Source organism: Triticum aestivum, chromosome 4B, assembly GCF_018294505.1.
Source record: "Triticum aestivum cultivar Chinese Spring chromosome 4B, IWGSC CS RefSeq v2.1, whole genome shotgun sequence".
Lineage (NCBI taxonomy): Eukaryota > Viridiplantae > Streptophyta > Magnoliopsida > Poales > Poaceae > Triticum > Triticum aestivum.
The window spans coordinates 411,362,234-411,384,682 of NC_057804.1; positions in this window are offsets into that span (position 1 = coordinate 411,362,234).

Here is a 22,449-nt window from a genome sequence, read left to right on the forward strand (position 1 = left end):
CTAATCACTCCATCCACCAGAATACTCTGCACTCAGGAGTAATAAGGCACAAAGGAAAAATATATGTGGGTAAATATCTAGAACTCAGACAAAAGTTACTTACTACACTGCATGCTTCTGCACTAGGTGGTCATTCTGGTATGAAAGCTACATACCATCACATCAAACAAATTTTCTACTAGCCAGGCCTCAAACAAGATGTTGATTAGTTTGTGGTTGTATGCCCTGTTTGTCAGAAAAACAAAGGGGAAAACTTTTCTTATCCAGGCTATCTTGACCCACTACAACTCCCTGACATGGTTTGGACACACCTGAGTATGGATTTCATCGAGGGATTACCAACATCCAATGGGAAATATGTGATCATGGTTGTGGTAGACAGATTGTCCAAGTTTGCACATTCTATTCCCCTCTCACTTTCCCGGTCCAAACTGTGGCTCAAGAATTTATCGACAATGTGTTGAAACTGCACGGGCCTCCTTTGGCAATAGTTTCTGCCCGGGACCGTATTTTCACCAGCCAACTGTGGCAAGACATATTCAAGGGCATGGGGACAGAGTTGCGTTACAGTTCTTCTTATCATGCAAAATCTGATGGCCAAACTGGACGCGTCAACCAGTGTATCAAGAACTACTTGCAATGTTTATCCTCCACCAAACCCAAGCAATGGGCAAAACACTTATCCATGGCGGAGTATTGGTACAATACTTCCTACCAGTCTTCCCTCAAGAAGAAACCATTTGAAGTTGCTTATGGATTTCCCCCTCCCAACATCTGTGAAAACATCTTGCCTGACAGTATGACAGTTGATGCCCTGTAGTTCTTTACTGACAGAGATGCACTGCTCCAACACCTGAAGAGCAACCTGTCTGCTGCTCAAGCCCGTATGAAGAAGTATGCTAATCGCAAACGCACTAAAAGAATCTTGGAAGTAGGTGACATGTTCTACCTCAAAATGCAGCCATATCGGCTCAACGCTTTTGGTTTGCGCACACATATCAAGCTACAAAGCAAGTACTACGGACCTTTTCGCATTATGGCTAGGGTGGGGCGTGTGGCCTACAAATTGCTACTACCAGATAGCACCAACATCCACCCCGTATTCCACGTCATCCAGTTGAAGAAACATGTGGGACCCAAGGTTGTCCCTTGTGCTGACTTGCCACTTGTGTGAACAGACGGACTGATTCAGACTGAACCAGTGATGGTCCTGGAAATCCGTCAGGTTCCCCACAACAACTTGGCGGTAGTTCAATGGCTAGTCCAGTGGGAAGACTTGCCACCTGATGAAGCTTCTTGGGAAGACGCAACCTTCATGAAGAAAACCTTCCCAAAATTCTTCAAGGCAACAATTGATTGCTGGTTCAACCGCTCGACTCCTTGAGGACAAGTTCATTTTCGGCCAGGGGTATTGTCAGGCCAGCACCTTCAGTTACAAGTGTTCAGCGTCTTCAGTTAACGAACGACTACGATCCAATAGTCATCGCCATCGATCCAACGGCTTGCGAGGCTCGCCATATCACTGTAACTGTAGCATTTCTATCCTGTTACTGTAGCTGTCATCCATTGCCGGCTCAGCTATAAAGCTAGCAGCCCCCGTCTGTAAGAGGCATGCCATTATTCTGAGAATTCTCTCTATGATACAATCATATATCTTACCGTAATACAAACCCTAGTTTGCAGCTACTTTCCCCTTTCCTCCTCACGAGATCCACTAGGTTCTAGATCGACTCCGCCCCCGAATTCCTTTAGGGCATGACAGGGACCTGTGAGACAGAGTAGTGAACAAGATGCGGGACTCCAACATCAATCAAGAAACAAAAGAAAGCAGAGTGTACGGTAATCTTGGGTTGCCGAGTGCGAACTAGGCGGCGCGCGAGGTAGCTGCGGGCGGGGCGGGGCCAGCAGGGGCGGATCTTGGGCGTCTGCCAGCGAGCCAGGCAACGACGGTGTCTGACAAGCAGGCAGCGAGCCGGTGAGATCGGGAGCGGCAGAGTCGTGACTCGGGAGGCTCCGTATGTTGTTTGATCGGTCGGGATGGGCCTTTTTTTCATCCGGGCCATCGCTAATTTCCATGCCCCTATTCGTCGCCTACAGCGAGTTTATCTCCCACGAGTACTCATTGCAAAGATCACTCCCCACCTTCCTAGGTTGCGACAAGTGGCACGCTGCATGTGCGCCACCTAATGGAGTTTTCCCTTTTTTCGTAGATTTGTTTATTCAAAACGTTTTATCTCTTAAACCGTGTGCACAAATCTCGAACCGTTTTCACCATTTGATTTCTCGCGTCGAGATCTTCAAAACTAGATCCCAGGTTGATAGGTTTTGAAAAACTTTTTTTCACGAAAAACCAAACCGGGAGGGTTTTTTTCCTTTTCGAAAGAGGCGCAGCCATGCCTCTCACGAAATCACAATTGTGCTCCTCGCGGAAGCAAAACCATGCCTCTCGTGGAAGGAAAAGAAGAAGAAGAGAAAACGTATTTTTTCGTTTCTGAGGAGGCACGGCCGTGCCTCTCGCGAAAGCACAACCATGCCTCTCGCGGAAGCAAAACTGTGCCGCTCGCAAAAGAAAAAAAACAGAAAACATGTTTTTTTTCGTTTCACAGAGGCACGACCGTACCTTTTGCGAAAGCACAACATTGCCTCTCGCGGAAGCAAAACCGTGCCTCTCTCTGAAGAAAAAAAAACAGAAAACACGTTTTTTCCGTTTTCGAGGGGCACGGGCCACTAGTACAACGAGGTGCTATACAAAGAGTTTTTAACCTCTTGCCGCGACGGCATTTGGAACCGTCGCCTAGTGAGTGACGGTAATAGAGGGGTCCTTCCCACACGACCCAGAAACCATCGGGGATATGCCCTCCTGGCACACACGCTCGGCAAAATGAGGTCGTGTGCGACCAGCGAGCGCTCAAATATGGAAATACGTGAAGTAGAGCTAAAAAATACAATTATACATGCGAAATTGTTTTCGGTCACAAGTACATCCCACACAGTCAGTCCCCGCTAAACATTTCCGTTTGTATGTACATCCCATACAGTCACTCCAAGGAAAACGTTTCCATTCACAGGTACATCACACCCAACTTTCCCCGTTAAATCGTTTGTGATAGCATTGCCATTGCACACGATATTAATAATTTTATCGTTTGCGTTATATGAATGCATCACACATGGTGCGTAGAAGAAACTGTGTGGCAAAGGTTGTCCATCACACACAATTTTAAGTGGTAAACGTTTGCACTAGGTGGCCTAACGTAAACATTTTTCAAGAGGATGTCGTGTGTGATTGTTCATTAATCTAACACAGTTTATTCCTAGAAACTGTGTGCGTTATTGAATGCATCACACACGGTGTTTTCTCAATAACCGTTTGCAATAGAAAAACCCAACTAGCAGGCTAATTATCCGATTATTAATAATTCATTTATTAATCTAACTGATATTTCATATTAAGCACACAATATATTTCATTTTCATAATTGAAATACATCAGAGTACAACATCATATAGCTTCAGCACTCAGCTACCCCATTACACAACTACACCAGCACCAAGTTTCACATGCAACATCTATAACCTTTTGAAATTAGCGTCATAGATGGTACATAGATAGATGTATCTCATCTGGAAAACTGCTGAAGCAGAAGGTGAATATTGAGCCTTCATTGATGTTGAAGGTCTTTGTAACTTTAGGCCAGTGCCTATGGATGATTGACTGTCCATCCTTCGCCCTCTTCAGGAACACTTCAATATTGAACCATGGGTGTTGTATGAATACCTTCCTCGCCTCCTGACCATACAGGTGGTTTGAGAGGTAATCATTAGTGAACTGCTTTGGAAAGGCCTGAAAACAAGGATGTGCATAAATATCTTCTCTATATTGGAAATGGGTCAAAGGAATAAAAAAGGCAAGGTATAATAGTTAGTACCATCTTGTAGTGAACTGATGTCTTCTTCATTGTGCAAACAAAGATCTTGTTGTTTTTTGTCGGTAATTTCTTTATCCTAACAATCTTTCTGAGTTTCTTAACTTGACTGATATTCATGGAAAACTCATTTCCCCATATGCAAAAAGGGTCGAACAATGTACATGTGCAAGACCAAATTGTTAAAAACCTAAAATATTAGAATGGTTCCTACAATTGCACAATAATGTGCTATTAGACAACAGACCATGCACGTGCTAACCTCGATTGTAAACCTCAGTGCTTCCATTGTTTCCCTGCAACACATATAAGGTAGTTAGTCATCAGATTAAGTAAGGGTTCACATGCTATCAGTAAAATATGTTGATGAAAAATAAGCACATTGCAGATTCATCAGATTAATTCAAGCCACATGGAAAACCCATTTATCCAAACCAAGCATGATTAAGAACTAGGAAATATAGCACTTGTATATGTTTCTCATGTATTAAGTGCAGCCAAATTCGATTTATTCCTCACATGCACAACAATACAAAAATCTACCCACGACAATTGGACATCGCATTGCAGAATTGAACCAAGCAGTTAACTAAACACCACAACAAATGAACCAAACATTAACTGAGCACCATGTTGCACAATATAACATACTCCTAATAGAAGATCAGACGGTTAACCAAACCAAGAATGCTTAACAACTTGGAAATATAGCAATTGTATTTGTTTCTCATGTATTTACTATAGCCAAATTCAATTTATTCCTCACATGGTATACAATAGCAGAATGCACCCACAACTATTGAACATCGCATTGCAGAATTGAACCAAACAATTAACTAAACACCACAACACAAATGAACCAAACGTTAACTGAGCACCACATTGCACAATGTATAACCAAACCAAGCATGCTTGACAACTTGAAAATATAGCAATTGCATTCATTTCTCATGTATTTTGTAAAGATAAATTCGATTTATTTCTCATGGAAGACAATACAAAATTGTAGCTTGAAGGATTGAACATCACATTTGCAGAATTGAACCAAATATTTAACTGAAGATGATAACTAATTAACAGAACAGTTAATAAGTGAGCACCACACTGCACGACATATAGAACATATACACTAGAGCAACAGATTGCATGGTAAAATTAGATAGCACAATTCACTAGAATTTGTGAAGGAAAGGCAGGAGCATCACACTCAATGGGTAAACCAAGCATGCTTATTTGGCATAGCTAGCGAATGGCAGCCATCGCAACCTCATTCGCGCATGCGACCATGATTTGCTTCTCCGCTGTCAAATGCTCCTTGAGATCCTGGCTATACTGTGTGCACCATGGCCTAGGGCGGCGCTTATTTGGTGGGGGGTCGGTGATTTGTGTGGCAGGTGTCGCTCTAGCCGACTGTTGGGGCATGTGGGATGTGAAAGGAGGAGGAGGATGGGGGTCGGGTGTGGATTACCTGCCTGGATAGACGAGGCCGAGCAGCGTGAAGGAGGGTCGCCGGCGAGGAGGCGGTGCTGCAAGCAAGGAGTGAAGGTTTCAACTTGGAAAGGAAGGCGGAAACAAGGGGAATGTGGCTTTTGGTAAGGGGGAGGGGACGGGGAGGTAGATATTTTCGCGGAAGCCGAAATTTTGGAATCGCTTTAGCAAAAAAACTGGCGCACAAAATGTCATCAGACACGCTCCCTTATTCAGAACTATGTACGATATGTGAACATCACAAACGATCCAAAGCTTAATCCGTGTGTGATGAGTTTGAACGTCAAAAATTTTGGTTCAAATTTCCCTGGTTACAATGGTCATCCACGTCATTGCATAATTTGGGTACACAAACGAGACTACAGCACACCCACACTTCTTAATCAAGCAAGTTCAGAAATTAAACAGAGCTAGCTGACCTAAACATTACTCTAACAAATTAAAAACCGGCGCTCTTAATTAAACAAAACAAAGAGTACTACTACGATTGCTGCTCGTCAATCTCCGCCACTGCCTTCATGTCTAGCTCGCGCCCGACGGTCTCCTGGGGAAGGGGCTCCATGGCATCAATTGCACCATACTCGGCAAGCATCTCGCCATCCACGTCCCTATATCTTTGGAATAGGCCGCCACGAGCTGGGCGTGGGTGGCCGCGATCTGGGGTTTGGTGGGCTCTGTCGTGGCAAGGTATGCCGCGCAGGAACGGATGACTGCTCGAACTCTCTCGGCGATTGCCAACTCTTCGGTCGTGGGTTACCGACCGTTCTTGGAGAAGCTTCGTTCGATTTGTGCGGTGACTGCCACGAGCTGGGCGTGGACGGCCTCGACATGGTCGTGGGCGTTCTCCGTCAGGGCTAAGGCCGCCGCTGTGGAACGGACAGATGTTGTGCCGCTCTCGCCAATTGCTATCCCCGAGACAGATGCTGCTGCTGCTGCCTGAGAAGCAACAACGACCGTTTGGGCTACCTTGGCCGCCCGGACGCAGATTGCGGTCGCCCTCACAAAGCTTGTTAGCATGCGCCTGGCGGCTGCGGCCACGCTCTCACCGGAGTGGGCCGCCAAAGTTGCCCTCACGACGCGGGTCCACGTCCCCATCTTTCACAGGCGATGATTGAACAGTGAAATGATATTTAAGGAGTGGGCTAGTTTGCTTGACACTCCGACGGTGCTCCAAGATATTTTGTGTTGCATCTCACATGGTTGGTGATAATAAACTGTGTGCGATCTACTTGATTTTTTGTCTTGATTTGAATTACGTAATGGGGTCACAGCTGCAAAGGATGGTCTTTGAATTGCTAGAAGTTTATCTGCAATGAACGTGCAACTATAGGTGTGCCGTCAAAAAAATTGGAATTATTCAGGGTTTGTTTCGACATTTTTATACATTAACTTGGTTTTGCAGGCATTTCAGGTGCATAATTCAAATTTGAACTACATGCACATGCTCCAGTGCATATAGACGGGTTGAAAAATCAAATTTGTGTCCTTGGTTGCATGCTTAGGTCCCATGCAAGAAATAGGAACTAATGTCAAACACCCTGCCACCGTCACTCGGCCGCAAACATTGAGATACCTGGTTTTTTAATTATAGTAAATCCAAAACTCATCTGAAATTCATGAAACTTGGCATGCTATCATGGAGCGGCATCAACATGTCGTAGTAAATTTTTTGTCCCATTTGGGGCGGGTTTGGGTATAAGCTTCTCCCAAATCAGAGCTTCTCACAATAAGTGTGGTGGTTCGGAAGGGAACGTGCCACCTTTGGGGACGAAACGATCTCCGTTGCCTCTTATTGCTTCCAAATTTTTTCTAGTGTCAACACAGAACAATAGGAGTTTTGTGTTTAATTTTGGAATTTTTTGGGGTTTGTTTGGACATTTTTATACACTAATTTGGGTTTCTAGGCATTTTATGTGCATAATTCAAATTTGAACTACATGCACATGCTTCAGTGCATATAAATTGGTTGAAAAATCAAATATGTGTCCTTCGGTGCATGCTTAGGTCCCATGCAAGAAATGGGAATGAATTTCAAACACCCTACCAGTCACTCAGTTGCAAACATTGAGACACTTGGTTTTTAAATTCTAGTAAATCCAAAACTCGTCGGAAATTCATGAAACTTGGCATGCTATCATGGAGCGGCATTGATACGTCTCCAACGTATCTATAATTTTTGATTGCTCCATGCTATTATATTACCCTTTCTAGATGTTTATGGGCTTTACTTTACACTTTTATATCATTTTTTGGGACTAACCTACTAACCGGAGGCCCAACCCGAATTGATGTTTTTTTTGCCTATTTCAGTGTATCAAAGAAAAGGAATATCAAAATGAGTCCAAACGGAATGAAACCTTCGGGAGCGATCTTTTTGGAACAAACGCATTCCAGGAGACTTGGAGTGGACGTCAAGAAGCAGCCGAGGCAGCCACGAGGGTGCCAGGCATGCCCCTCACCCTTGTGGGCCCCTCGAGGCTTCCCTGACCGACCTCCTTTGCCTATATATACCTCCATACCCTGAAAACATCCAGGATCACCACGAAAACCTATTTCCACCGCCGCAACCTTCTGTATCCGCGAGATCCCATCTTAGAGCCTTCGCCAGCGCTCCGCCGGAGGGGGAATCGACCACGGAGGGCTTCTACATCAACACCATAGCCTCTCTGATGAGTTGTGAGTAGTTTACCACAGACCTTCAGGTCCATAGTTATTAGCTAGATGGCTTCTTCTCTCGCTTTGAATCTCAATACAAAGTTCTCCTCGATCTTCTTGGAGATCTATTCGATGTAACTCTTTTTGCGGTGTGTTTGTCAAGATCCGATGAATTGTGGGTTTATGATCAAGTTTATCTATGCGAAATATTTGAATCTCCTCTGAATTTTATTATGTATGATTGGTTATCTTTGCAAGTCTCTTCGAATTATCAGTTTGGTTTGGCCTACTAGATTGATCTTTCTTGCAATGGTAGAAGTGCTTAGCTTTGGGTTCGACCTTGTGGTGTCCTTTCCCAGTGACAACAGGGGCAACAAGGCACGTATTGTATTGTTGCCATCAAGGATAAAAAGATGGGGTTTATATCATATTGCTTGAGTTTATCCCTCTACATCATGTCATCTTGCTTAATGCTTTACTCTGTTCTTATGAACTTAATACTCTAGATGCATGCTAGATAGTGGTCAATGTGTGGAGTAATAGTAGTAGATGCAGGATTGTTTCGATCTACTTGCCGCGGACGTGATGCCTATATACATGATCATGCCTAGATATTCTCATAACTATGCACTTTTCTATCAATGTCAGGACCCCGACTCGATGCCACATAGGTCTAGCATGTAACACCTCATATCACTTTGCGGCCTCACGCACGGTATTCCCACGGGTGTCGCCTTACCTTTGCTCGGGACCGTTTGCGCCTTTTGGCACACGTATATGATAGTGTCGCTAGCACCCATATGATAAGGAGCCCGGGCTGACATGGCTAGTCGTAAACCCAAAGTGGCACAGACTTACAGGGACAGGCATCCATGACCCAGCATCGAACATGTCGGTCATCAGCAAGTGGGTCCGGGCTGTAGCACTGGGCTAGCAGGACTCCGGTAAACCGGGCTGTAGCGGGCTAACAGGCCTCCGGTACTCAATGCGTGACATTTCCCCGAAGGGACAGACACAGGAACGAAGAAGGACACATGCCGGCCAGCCTAAGTGTTTCGGAGCAGTAGCAAGCTACCATGGCTCGGTGGAAACACTAGGAAACATTTCCCGGTAAGAGAGGCTACTAAGGATAAACAACTAGATAGTCAAATCCCACACATACCAAGCATTTCAATCATACACACAATATGCTCGATATGTGCAAATACAACAGGGCATCACAACATGACTCTACGACACAAGTAAATATTCAATAGGCTCCGAGGAGCGAGATATTACAAACATGGGTCTTATGACCCAACAATCAGAGCATACAAGTCAAAGCACATGCGGAAGCTTAACATGTCTGAGTACAGACATCTATAAATGAAAAAGGCTAAGAAGCCTGACTATCTACCAATCCTGCCGAGGCACAAGATCGTAGCTGAGGTAACAAGCTAAACGTCGAAGTCCACGCGAAACTACTAGTGAGACTGAAGTCTCTCTACAAAAACATAAAATAGGCAAACGTGAGTACAAATGTACCCAGCAAGACTTACATCAGAACTAACTACATATGCATCATTATCAACAAAGGGGATGGTGGAGTTTAACTGCAGCAAGCCAGCTTTGACTCGGTGGCTATCCTAAACTACGACTGCAAGCAACTCTTTTGAGGAGGCGCACAAGAGTCCACATATTCACCAACCAATACACCACTATGGAACCGCTCCCGTCTCCCTACGAGAACGCCATCCATAGTACTCACGCTTATCTTGCGTATTTTAGAGTATCCACTTTCACTTGTCTATGAACTGATATAAGCAACCCAGAAGTCCTTTTCCGCGGACACGGCTATTCGAATAGATGATGTTAACCCTGCAGGGGTGTACTTCTTCATACATGTTTCCACCACTTAGCATCTGCACACGACATGTGCTCGGCAGACTTCAAGCGAAAGCCGACGTGGGTGTAGACCACGACCTACCTAAACACTCAAGTCTCTAGTCCAGGTTTATCGCCTATTCGGGTTCCATCCATGAGGAGATCCGGCCGGAGTTTCGCTCACAGCCCCAAACGATGTGAACAGGGTTCCCGAGATACCAAACGGGCATCCGGTACACCGTGCCACGTACCTACCGCATCACAGCCCACCCCTACGGTCAGCGCTGTCCACGGCCTCCAGTAAGCTACAAACACCAGAAACTACTTGCAACTCCTGGACAGAGGACTAGGGTGAATAAGAAGTCGAGCGGGGTCATATTTCAGGGCCCAATGTATGGTAGTAGCTGAATCATGGATCACAAACACAGAACTCAGTTCCTGAGGACGGCTGCAATGAGACAACCCACCATGTACTCCTACATGGCCTCTCACCGCTACCTTTACCAAATCGTGTTCACACACTTAGCTCACACACAGTAGGACATGTTCACACACCTCTGATTCATCCCCGATGAATCAGACCTGACTCAACTCTAAGCAGTAGCAGGCATGACAAACAAACATGAATGAGTAGGCACAACAGGGCTCAAACAACTCCTACTCATGCTAGTGGGTTTCATCTATTTACTGTGGCAATGATAGGTCATGCAAAGGATAAAGGGGTTCAGCTACCGCAGCAAGTAACAGTTGAATCGTTGTTGTCCTAATGCATTAAAAGAGAGCAGGAGCGAGAGAGTAGGATTGTATCGGAATGAACAAGGGGGTTTTGCTTGCCTGGCACTTCTGAAGATAACATTGAGTCTTCATCAGTGTCAACGATCACAACGTCGGAACATCGTCTACCGGGAGGGAACAGATACCGGCAACAAGAAGAGATACAATCAATGCAATGCACAATATGATGCATGCTCATGACATGGCAATATGAATGTGTTTTGAGCTAATGCAACTAGCAACAGATTAAATGAAGTTGGTTTGAATACAAGATTCAAATTCAAACTCCATATGTGATTATTCAAATGCCATTTAATTGATTTGTGCTAAACAGAAGCTATAAGTTGTTCTAACATGCATGAAAATGGTACAGATGGATTCCTTGAATTTTTCTGATAATTTTTCATATATAAATTATTTAATTTGGAGTTACGGTTGAATTTCTATGATTTTTAGAAGTTTATACAATTTTCTGGAATTTTCTGAATAAAATAAATCCAGAAATGATTTATGGCGTCAGCATCACGTCACGGTGACATCAGCAGAGTCAATTGGGCTGGTCCGGGTCAAACCTGACGTGTGGGGGCCACACGTCAGTGACACAGGACCTAATCCCGGTCAAACCCAGCACTGACTGGGGTTTGACCAAGGGTGGGGCCCACAGTCAGTGGCCTAGGGGGTTGGTTAGTGCATCATTAGTGGCTAATGACAGCGCCACGTCACTGGCCACCGGAGTTCGGCTGGCGGCGACCCGAAACGCGGCGGATGTTCGCCGGGACTGCGCTACGGACGGCGGCTGGGCAAGAGAAGGGCACAGGGAGGAGGCCCTCACTCGCGCGCATCTAGTGGTGGTGGAGGCCGGGTCTATCATGGCCGGAGCCAACGACGGCGAGCTCCAAGACGGCGGCCGGAGTTCGGCCATGTGCGGGGTTGGGGCTGCGGCGCGCTAGGGGAGGAGCTGATGGGCCAGATGGCATCCGCGGGCCACCAGAAGCACGCTGGTGCCACGGGTTCGAGCAGAGGGGCTCAGGTCAGGAGAGCTACGCGGCCATGGCGGACGGCGGTGCTCGGGAATGTGGGCGGGGTGCTACGGCACAGGAACGAGCAAAACGAAGGAGGGAAAACAGAGTGGAGCTCACGTGGATCCCGTAGAGGTGGACGGCGAGCTCGGGGAAGGCCGAACGGCGACGAATTTGACGACGGCGATCCTCGGCGGCCGGAGATGGGGAAGACGGAGTGGGCGGCGATGCAGGGCGTCCGGCGGGGCATGGGTTGGTGGAGAGGAAGAGGGGGTCGAGGCGGAGCCTCTGGGCGCAACGACGAGGCGAGGCAGTGGCTGTGGCCACGGCGACGCTCGTCGGCGGCGGTGGCTCCGTTCGGGTGAGAGGGAGAGAGAGCAGAGGAGAGGATGGGGACGAGAGAGTGAGCGGCGGGTTCCAGGAGGGGTGCGTGGCGTCGCTAGAGGGCTCGGGGAGGAGCAGGAGGTGGCCAGGGGAAGCAGGAGGTGGCCGAGGCCTCTCGGGCGCGCGCCACGCCTCGGGCCTTCTGGCGAGGAGGAAGACGACAAAGGGAGTGGAGATGGGCTGGGCCGTGCTGCGGGGCCAGGTGGGCTACCAGGTGAGCGCCAGGTAAGATCTTCTGCTCTCTCTCTCTTATTTCTATTTAATTTTGTTTTCTATTTTCTGTAGTTTGTTTTGATTTGATTTAAAATATCAAATCATTTTATAAAATCCTGGAAACAATTATGGGTGCTTTCTGAATTATTTCAGTGACCCTTAACAATTTCCAACATTTATTTGAACATTTAAATTATTTATAGTATTTAAATGCCCAAGGTCAAATACAATAGGATTTAATTCAAAAATCCAGAATGGCCTAGAAATATGTGCATCATTGATGGCAAGGGTTTTCACCTTTAACAAAAATAATGAACTTTTCTAAAGGGCATTCTGGGTTTATTGAAAATATTTTTATTTTGATCCTAATTGCATTTTATTTAGTGCTAGGGTTTGTCATCCCCATTTCAAGTTTCATGAATTTTAAACATGATGCATGAATGCCTTAATGCAACTAATGACAAACAAATTCTAGGGCTGTGACAACTCACCCCCACTAAACAAAAATCTCGTCCCGAGATTCAAGCGTAGGGTAAGGTGAAGGGGGAACGCAAACTAGCACTATCTTCACGATCCAGTTGCACTTCAAATGGACGTTGATTCGTCCACCATTATTGTCTCGAAGTCTTGCTCTGAGAACTCCAGCTATCATGATAACGAGAGGAAAGGAAAGACCCTAAAAGAATGGTTCTTCTCGAAGGTCGAACAACTCAGGATTAACTCACAGAATGAGACATAGCAACATCTCTCGAGCTGAGAGGCGAAGCACACATCCATAGGAATGGAGTGAAGCAGATGATGAAGGTTCACTAGGTAGACCACAATTTCAGACTTAAGAATGTGGTGACCAGTTGTCAACGTAGCGAGGAGTTGAATTGCCATGATACCATAACGATGCACCTTAGGGAAGGTGACTCGTAGAAATATCCAAGTGGCAAAAAGAATTACCTTTGATTTAAAGATCATGGAAACTCTTTAAACCAGCCTAAGGCAATTCTCGAGCAATCGTTTGGAGGGGGTCGGTAAAATGGCATACTCGGACTTGGATGAGGTGGATTACCTTGTTGAAGACAACGTAATGGATGAATTTGCTTATCACCGGAAATGGAAGAGACCCATGGTAGAATGGCACATTGGCGGTGCAAGCTGGGAACAAAATGCAAATGATGGGAATGATTCTGGTAACTGGGGAAGAACCCAACAATAGAGAGTGAATTCACTGTTTGAAAAGGTCATAGCGTTGCCGAGGAAACTGAGAGCAATCCAGGTAGTGCCGATGATAACACGTAGCGCTTGTGCGTGCTCTCAAGAACTTGAGCATTTCCACAACCATCAAGGTTTTATCAACAACCGCATCAAGGGTGCTGACAACACAACATACTACCACGAAGAATAGCGATGGACGATGTAGATGCAAAGGAAGATAACACTTTCTCAGATTTCACCTTAGCGAGGCCAAGGGGACGAAATCTGGATGATCGACCGAGAGACATTTAGCACTCCGCTTCTAATGTTCTCCTTGATGTGCTAGCGTAATCCACCCATAGATATGGTTTGATATCTAGAACATCAAGTAAAAGGTCGGGCTTCGGAATCTCAAAAATCCATAGGGGCAACTAGGGAGTAAATCCTACGAAATCCCTATGGGGAGGTGGCCAACTTCCTCATTCAAGATACTACAATAATAGTTTTTCCGGCTGGGTGTGTTGGCCACGACATCCACTTCAACGGTTATGGAGAGACCAATATTATAGTTCTTGGGAGATGTTCCAACCATCATATCTGCCTGAGATTCAGATCTGGTTGGTGTTAGGATATTCCAGACTCATCGAGTCTAGGAAGAAAAATGAAAGTTTGCAACACAAATCGACGAGATGACGTTGCGAGATTCTCGGGGAATGAACTACGATAGTAAGCTCCAAAACATGAGCTGGTTCTGCTACAAACATGTGAACACGATGTCCTAGACAAGCATGACCACGTGGTAGTCTTACAATAAAACACTACCGAGTTCTGGTTGGGAACCATCACCGTGGATAACGAAGTCCTTGCATAAGTCATATGATTAGCTCTTATGAAGGAACTTCTTCTCCTTGAACAAATAAATCAGTGGCTTGGCGTGCTCGGGACACATATGGAATGAAGGTTGCAAGTCTTCAAACCACAGAATTCTTCGCACGTGTGCATGACTGATTTGGGATGATTCCAAAGGAAACAACATTAACTTTCTCAAATTCACGGCGGCAACTTTCACCAAATGCACGTGTATAAGAGGAAGTCACTCCTTTCATCAAACACATACCCCATGAGCTAGCATGAGGAAAATGCTTTCAAAAGTTTTCCAACACTAGCTTAATGTTCAGCAAAATTATGGAGAAGACAAGGATGTTGTCAATGGGATCAACAACAATTCATCCGGGTTTCCTTTTAAAAGGAATTCCATAGCTAAGTGGACACGGTGATAGCATTGGTCAGACCAAAGAATATAATGGTGTATGCTCGAGGAAAAACCCACGAATAAGACAACATTACGAACATCGTTGGTTCTGACTTGATTTGAGGATAGCCCACACTCAAATCAAAGGATTGATAAGACAATAGGTCCAGCAACTGATCACAGGGACCAATCGATGAAGATATCATCTTTCTTCAACACACACTAGACAAGATTATCCCTTTGGAACGAACTAAGTCAGGCAAGCTTTTATCCTCCAACTCTCCAAGTTGTTGTCTAGTTTAACCAACTAGCTCAGGGATATCTAACACCGATTCTTGGAGAGAAGGTGGTTCACAAGAAACCAACTTGATCACGAGCTCAACATAACGGTCAGGTGACGACCTGGTGATACTTCCGAGAAGATATTCAGAAAATCACGAACCACCGGTATGTTACTAAGCTTGAGAACAATCTTGCTTTTTAGGGCAAGACGATATGATCAAACAAGCAAGGATTGACACTATCCTAACTCATTGATTGAAAAGTGCACCAGGAATAAGGACTAGGTAGCACGATCAATCTTAGAATGATGACTCAATAATCAGCACGCTAAGAATGAGGTTGTTGTCCATTTAACTACCAAGCAACGGAGTTGCTAGCAGTATTGATTTCATACACCACGATTCACTTGTCGGCATTCTGGTTACAATAACACAGGAACCGAGGAATGAACAATGATGGCAAGAAGTATCACTGTACCAAGAGTTCATAGGATGGTGTGCAATTCCTATAACAATCCCGATATAAAGATGGTAATACTCCAAGGTAGAACAGAGCAAAAGCTGGATTGGCATTTTGATCTGCGGAGCACAACTTCTTTGACCCAATCCTGGATATGGAAGAGGTACTGGAGTTTGTTTCTCCTATCATTCCGCGATAGAATGGCTTGACGGACCACAAGAGTAATAGGCATCGATAAACGAACGCACGCATACTCTTGACTATCAATTGATAGACGAAGGTCAGTAGACAACTAAAGAGGGACAACTCAAAGGAACATATAACTTTCTGAGTTGTGGATGCATAAATTAGTATGTCGAACCAAGTTCAACATAATTCTTCCGGATAACCCATGCAGAAAGGTTGAGCTGGCAGAGTCACAATATAGCATGGAGAACTCATCGAGAGCGCTCTTGTTGTCATCTTTTGGTTCAGAAGAACTCCTGCCAAGAATGATTCATGGTAATTGGAAGAAGGATGTACCATGAACCTCGAGGACTATCGCAAAGGTTACTATTATCCTAAAGGAACTAGCAACACTATCAACATGATGTAAGTAGGATGAATCTCAGGTTCAAAACCCAGGAATAGAATACCTACTCCTAAGTAGCATCACGGAATGCTTTCGAGAATAAAGGCCAGAATCATCACACTAGGACACAAATCATGGCTAGACTACTAGATGATCCCCTGAGACACCTAGGGTCATAATAATTATTCCAACATAAAGGTCGAGGCAGTAGAATACCTCAACTCAACAATTAGTGTGATTGAGCTGGCATAAAGGAGCATCGAAACCAGAGGGAAATGATTTTGCAAATGCATCAGACTATTTAGAAACCTGGAATGACTCGGACAGCATAACGGCTGTAAATGCTCAGAAGAGATTTGAGACATTCACAAAAATGGTGGCATAACCACTCAGAAGCACAATATCAAGGTTTCGAGATCAACAATTAACATACGGAAGTAGTAGAAACTGAACTGAAGCTTAAATCCAACAATCTTATAAGTCTACGGATTAGTAACGCGTGATCCTGATAGAAAGAAGAGATAACCTAGCTCTTAATCCCCGTAGGAAAGATAAGATGACTCAGATCAGAAGGGCATGAGGTATAAGGAGTAAAAAGCGCCTTACGTTCCATTCCACAATCAATTCCCTTATATAACTAAAGAATTTCTAGACTCAACTTCGACCAGTTTGGCTTGGTAATCCTACAGGCAGTCAAGCTCTGATACCAACGCTGTCAGGACCCCGACTCGATGCCACATAGGTCTAGCATGTAACACCTCATATCACTTTGCGGCCTCACGCACGGTATTCCCACGGGTGTCGCCTTACCTTTGCCCGGGACCGTTTGTGCCTTTTGGCACACGTATATGATAGTGTCGCTAGCACCCATATGATAAGGAGCCCGGGCTGACATGGCTAGTCGTAAACCCAAAGTGGCATAGACTTACAGGGACAGGCATCCATGACCCAGCATCGAACGTGTCGGTCATCAGCAAGTGGGTCCGGGCTGTAGCACTGGGCTAGCAGGACTCCGGTAAACCGGGCTGTAGCGGGCTAACAGGCCTCCGGTACTCAATGCGTGACATTTCCCCGAAGGGACAGACACAGGAACGAAGAAGGACACATGCCGGCCAGCCTAAGTGTTTCGGAGCAGTAGCAAGCTACCATGGCTCGGTGGAAACACTAGGAGACATTTCCCGGTAAGAGAGGCTACTAAGGATAAACAACTAGATAGTCAGATCCCACACATACCAAGCATTTCAATCATACACACAATATGCTCGATATGTGCAAATACAACAGGGCATCACAACATGACTCTACGACACAAGTAAATATTCAATAGGCTCCAAGGAGCGAGATATTACAAACATGGGTCTTATGACCCAACAATCAGAGCATACAAGTCAAAGCACACGCGGAAGCTTAACATGTCTGAGTACAGACATCTATAAATGAAAAAGGCTGAGAAGCCTGACTATCTACCAATCCTGCCGAGGCACAAGATCGTAGCTGAGGTAACAAGCTAAACGTCAAAGTCCACGCGAAACTACTAGTGAGACTGAAGTCTCTCTGCAAAAACATAAAATAGGCAAACGTGAGTACAAATGTACCCAGCAAGACTTACATCAGAACTAACTACATATGCATCATTATCAACAAAGGGGATGGTGGAGTTTAACTGCAGCAAGCCAGCTTTGACTCGGTGGCTATCCTAAACTACGACTGCAAGCAACTCTTTTGAGGAGGCGCACACGAGTCCACATATTCACCAACCAATACACCACTATGGAACCGCTCCCGTCTCCCTACGAGAACGCCATCCATAGTACTCACGCTTATCTTGCGTATTTTAGAGTATCCACTTTCACTTGTCTATGAACTGATATAAGCAACCCAGAAGTCCTTTTCCGCGGACACGGCTATTCGAATAGATGATGTTAACCCTGCAGGGGTGTACTTCTTCATACATGTTTCCACCACTTAGCGTCTGCACACGACATGTGCTCGGCAGACTTCAAGCGAAAGCCGACGTGGGTGTAGACCACAACCTACCTAAACACTCAAGTCTCTAGTCCAGGTTTATCGCCTACTCGGGTTCCATCCATGAGGAGATCCGGCCGGAGTTTCGCTCACAGCCCCAAATGATGTGAACAGGGTTCCCGAGATACCAAACGGGCATCCGGTACACCGTGCCACGTACCTACCGCATCACAGCCCACCCCTACGGTCAGCGCTGTCCACGGCCTCCAGTAAGCTACAAACACCAGAAACTACTTGCAACTCCTGGACAGAGGACTAGGGTGAATAAGAAGTCGAGCGGGGTCATATTTCAGGGCCCAATGTATGGTAGTAGCTGAATCATGGATCACAAACACAGAACTCAGTTCCTGAGGACGGCTGCAATGAGACAACCCACCATGTACTCCTACATGGCCTCTCACCGCTACCTTTACCAAATCGTGTTCACACACTTAGCTCACACACGGTAGGACATGTTCACACACCTCTGATTCATCCCCGATGAATCAGACCTGACTCAACTCTAAGCAGTAGCAGGCATGACAAACAAACATGAATGAGTAGGCACAACAGGGCTCAAACAACTCCTACTCATGCTAGTGGGTTTCATCTATTTACTGTGGCAATGATAGGTCATGCAAAGGATAAAGGGGTTCAGCTACCGCAGCAAGTAACAGTTGAATCGTTGTTGTCCTAATGCATTAAAAGAGAGCAGGAGCGAGAGAGTAGGATTGTATCGGAATGAACAAGGGGGTTTTGCTTGCCTGGCACTTCTGAAGATAACATTGAGTCTTCATCAGCGTCAACGATCACAACGTCGGAACATCGTCTACCGGGAGGGAACAGATACCGGCAACAAGAAGAGATACAATCAATGCAATGCACAATATGATGCATGCTCATGACATGGCAATATGAATGTGTTTTGAGCTAATGCAACTAGCAACAGATTAAATGAAGTTGGTTTGAATACAAGATTCAAATTCAAACTCCATATGTGATTATTCAAATGACATTTAATTGATTTGTGCTAAACAGAAGCTATAAGTTGTTCTAACATGCATGAAAATGGTACAGATGGATTCCTTGAATTTTTCTGATAATTTTTCATATATAAATTATTTAATTTGGAGTTACGGTTGAATTTCTATGATTTTTAGAAGTTTATACAATTTTCTGGAATTTTCTGAATAAAATAAATCCAGAAATGATTTATGGCGTCAGCATCACGTCACGGTGACATCAGCAGAGTCAACTGGGCTGGTCCGGGTCAAACCTGACGTGTGGGGGCCACACGTCAGTGACACAGGACCTAATCCCGGTCAAACCCAGCGCTGACTGGGGTTTGACCAGGGGTGGGGCCCACAGTCAGTGGCCTAGGGGGTTGGTTAGTGCGTCATAAGTGGCTAATGACAGCGCCACGTCACTGGCCACCGGAGTTCGGCCGGCGGCGACCCGAAACGCGGCGGATGTTCGCCGGGACTGCGCTACGGACGGCGGCTGGGCAAGAGAAGGGCACAGGGAGGAGGCCCTCACTCGTGCGCATCTAGTGGTGGTGGAGGCCGGGTCTATCATGGCCGGAGCCAACGACGGCGAGCTCCAAGACGGCGGCCGGAGTTCGGCCATGTGCGGGGTTGGGGCTGCGGCGCGCTAGGGGAGGAGCTGATGGTCCAGATGGCATCCGCGGGCCACCAGAAGCACGCTGGTGCCACGGGTTTGAGCAGAGGGGCTCAGGTCAGGAGAGCTACGCGGCCATGGCGGACGGCGGTGCTCGGGAATGTGGGCGGGGTGCTACGGCACGGGAACGAGCAAAACGAAGGAGGGAAAACAGAGTGGAGCTCACGTGGATCCCGTAGAGGTGGACGGCGAGCTCGGGGAAGGCCGAACGTCGACGAATTTGATGACGGCGATCCTCGGCGGCCGGAGATGGGGAAGACGGCGTGGGCGGCGATGCAGGGCGTCCAGCGGGGCATGGGTTGGTGGAGAGGAAGAGGGGGTCGAGGCGGAGCCTCTGGGCGCAACGACGAGGCGAGGCAGTGGCTGTGGCCACGGCGATGCTCGTCGGCGGTGGTGGCTCCGTTCGGGTGAGAGGGAGAGAGAGCAGAGGAGAGGATGGGGACGAGAGAGTGAGTGGCGGGTTCCAGCAGGGGTGCGTGGCGTCGCTAGAGGGCTCGGGGAGGAGCAGGAGGTGGCCGAGGCCTCTCGGGCGCGCGCCACGCCTCGGGCCTTCTGGCGAGGAGGAAGATGACAGAGGGAGTGGAGATGGGCTGGGCCGTGCTGCGGGGCCAGGTGGGCTACCAGGTGAGCGCCAGGTAAGATCTTCTGCTCTCTCTCTCTTATTTCTATTTAATTTTGTTTTCTATTTTCTGTAGTTTGTTTTGATTTGATTTAAAATATCAAATCATTTTATAAAATCCTGGAAACAATTATGGGTGCTTTCTGAATTATTTCGGTGACCCTTAACAATTTCCAACATTTATTTGAACATTTAAATTATTTATAGTATTTAAATGCCCAAGGTCAAATACAATAGGATTTAATTCAAAAATCCAGAATGGCCTAGAAATATGTGCATCATTGATGGCAAGGGTTTTCACCTTTAACAAAAATAATGAACTTTTCTAAAGGGCATTCTGGGTTTATTGAAAATATTTTTATTTTGATCCTAATTGCATTTTATTTAGTGCTAGGGTTTGTCATCCCCATTTCAAGTTTCATGAATTTTAAACACGATGCATGAATGCCTTAATGCAACTAATGACAAACAAATTCTAGGGCTGTGACAATCAATTGCTCGACAGTAATTTGTTCACCCACCGTAATACTTATGCTATCTTGAGAGAAGCCACTAGTGAAACCTATGGCCTCGGGTCTATCTTTTATCATATAAGTTTCCGATCTACTTTATTTTGCAATCTTTACTTTCCAATCTATATCATAATAATACCAAAAATATTTATCTTATCTTATTATCTCTATCAGATCTCACTTTAGCAACTGGCCGTAAAGGGATTGACAACCCCTTTATCGCGTTGGTTGCGAGGTTCTTGTTTGTTTGTGTAGGTACGAGGGGCTTTTGAGGAGCCTCCTACTAGATTGATACCTTGGTTCTCAAAAACTGAGGGAAATACTTACGCTACTTTGCTGCATCACCCTTTCCTCTTCAAGGGAAAACCAACGCACTGCTCAAGAGGCAGCAAGAAGGATTTCTGGCGCCGTTGCCGGGGAGGTCTTCGCTCAAATCAAGACATACCAAGTACCCATCAAACTGATCTCCCTCGCATTACATTATTTGCCATTTGCCTCTCGTTTACCTCTCCCCCATTTCACCCTTGCCATTTTATTCGCCCTTCTTCTGTTCGTCTTTTCGTTTGCTTTGATGTCTTACTTGGCTCATTTGCTCGTTTGGTTGGAATAGTTGTTTATTTATTGCTAAACAGAGAACCTTAGGTCTATGGATCCTCATCCGCTTGCCAATCTTTTTAAGAGATCCAATTATGATGAACCGGATTCTAGTGATTTGAGTGCACTAGATTATCTTTATGAGATTTTGCTTGAAGTTCGTGAATCTGAAAATTGTGATGAAGAAATTTATGAAGAGATTCACGATAGCTCCTTGAATAAAAAGCATAATTGCAATGATTTTATTTTAATTCTCTTGAAGTCAATTGTGTTAATAATATCCAAAACCCTAAGCTTGGAGATGCTAGTTTTGCTATGTCTACTACTTGTTGCAATGATCATGATTGGGGTGATTCTTCTTATGATCTTGAAAATTTATTTAAGCCCCATGATGAATATGAGATTTATAATAGTGTTTGCAATAATATTGAAAGTGGGTTTGGAAGAGTGTCAACTTTAGATCCCACATATTTGGAGAATGTTCAATCTTATGGTATTTTTGATAAAAGTGGGTTTGGAGAGGTCATGACTTTAGTTAATGATAATCCCACTATTTTGGAAGAGTGTCAACTTCACGTGCATGTGGATGGTGTTGAGAATATGTTATGTGATAGATATTTTGTTGAATTTGCCTATGATCCTACATGTAATTATTATGAGAGAGGAAAATATGGTCGTAGTAATTTTTATCTTACTAAATTACCTCTCGTCATGTTGAGATTGCTATCGTTTCTTTCTTCTTCCTTGCATATGCTAGTTTTTGCTTGCCTTGCAAATTTGTTTGCTTATAATATGCCTATGCATAGGAAGTATGTTAGACTTAGATGTGTTTGTCATGTGTTTCATGATGCTCTCTTTACGCTTCAATTCTTGTCTTTCATGTGAGCATCATTAAAATTATCAATGCCTAGCTAAAAGGCTTTAAAGAAAAGCGCTTATTGGGAGACAACCCAATATTTTTTTGCTGTTATT